Source organism: Odontomachus brunneus, unplaced genomic scaffold, assembly GCF_010583005.1.
Source record: "Odontomachus brunneus isolate Ranch 3 - 2012 unplaced genomic scaffold, Obru_v1 Obru_scaffold_187, whole genome shotgun sequence".
NCBI classification, from domain to species: Eukaryota; Metazoa; Arthropoda; class Insecta; order Hymenoptera; family Formicidae; genus Odontomachus; species Odontomachus brunneus.
In genome coordinates, this window is record NW_022639637.1 from 414923 (window position 1) to 416005 (window position 1083).

General features: G+C 38.6%; 1 protein-coding gene across 1 annotated transcript in view; it reads right to left on the reverse strand.

Annotated features, from left to right (window-relative positions):
• The window catches only part of LOC116851674 (dual oxidase), a 143335-nt gene that overhangs the window by 114023 nt on the left and 28229 nt on the right, over positions 1 to 1083 (reverse strand). The gene's annotated exons all lie outside the window — the stretch shown is intronic.

Below are 1083 nucleotides of genomic sequence, written 5' to 3' on the forward strand. Positions count from 1 at the left end.
AAAAGTTGTGGCGTTTAAAAAGATGTATTTACTGATCACATCAGTTTGACCTTGGGTTGCGTAGCGAAGGTCAGGTCAAGGTCACATTAATTTTTTTAAATGGAACACCCCATTTTTCATTGCATATTCTTATAGCACATCTCGAGAGCATTTCAAGTTCGCAAAACTATCTTGATGTTAGAACAAATGACTAGCTACACGACAAGATAGCAACTACGAGTAGTAGCCGTAAGTTAAACATAAGTATGTCTTACATACATAACAATAGAAATCAAAACAAAGACATAGATTTCGGAATACAATGAATGTATTTGTACTACTGTGTCCAAAAAGTAAGACCAGTTTTTATTTATTTCAAAAAATATTTATTCATTCTTCCAAATCTATTTCGTCGCCTTCAAAGTAATCCCCTCCCGACACAATACACTTATGCCAACGTATTTTCCAGTCCTCGAAACAAGAATTAAAGTCGCCTTCCGGGATGGCTTTCAGAGCGCGTAGCGATTCACGTTGTATCTCTTCTATCGTCTCAAAACGATTTCCCCGCAGTGGTCTTTTGAGTTTCGGGAATAGCCAGAAGTCACACGGTGCTAAATCAGGCGAATACGGTGGTTGTGGAACGATATAGATCGAATTTTTGGCGAAAAAGTCACGAAGAACAAGTGCAGTGTGAGAAGGTGCATTATCGTGATACAAAAACCAAGACGTTTCAGGCCCAAAATATCTTTCAAAATGGTATTGGCAGATCTTTTCGAAATACCTACAGCATCAGCAAGGTCTCTAACAATCATTCGACGATTAGTAAGCACAAGTTATTCGATTTTCTTGACGTGTTGTTTATCGGTAGAGGTTGATGGTCGTCCGGAACGCTCTTCGTCTTCAACACTTTCACGACCTTCTTTGAACTGTTTATACCACTTGTAAACATTCCTTTCCGACAAAGCATGGTCCCCGAAGGCTTTCTGCAACATCTTGAACGTTTCTGTACTCGAAATTTCATTCCGCAAACAAAATTTAATGCAACTTCTTTGCTCAATATAATTAGACATTGTAAAAATCGCCGAATGCACTTTTAGCGTCGTA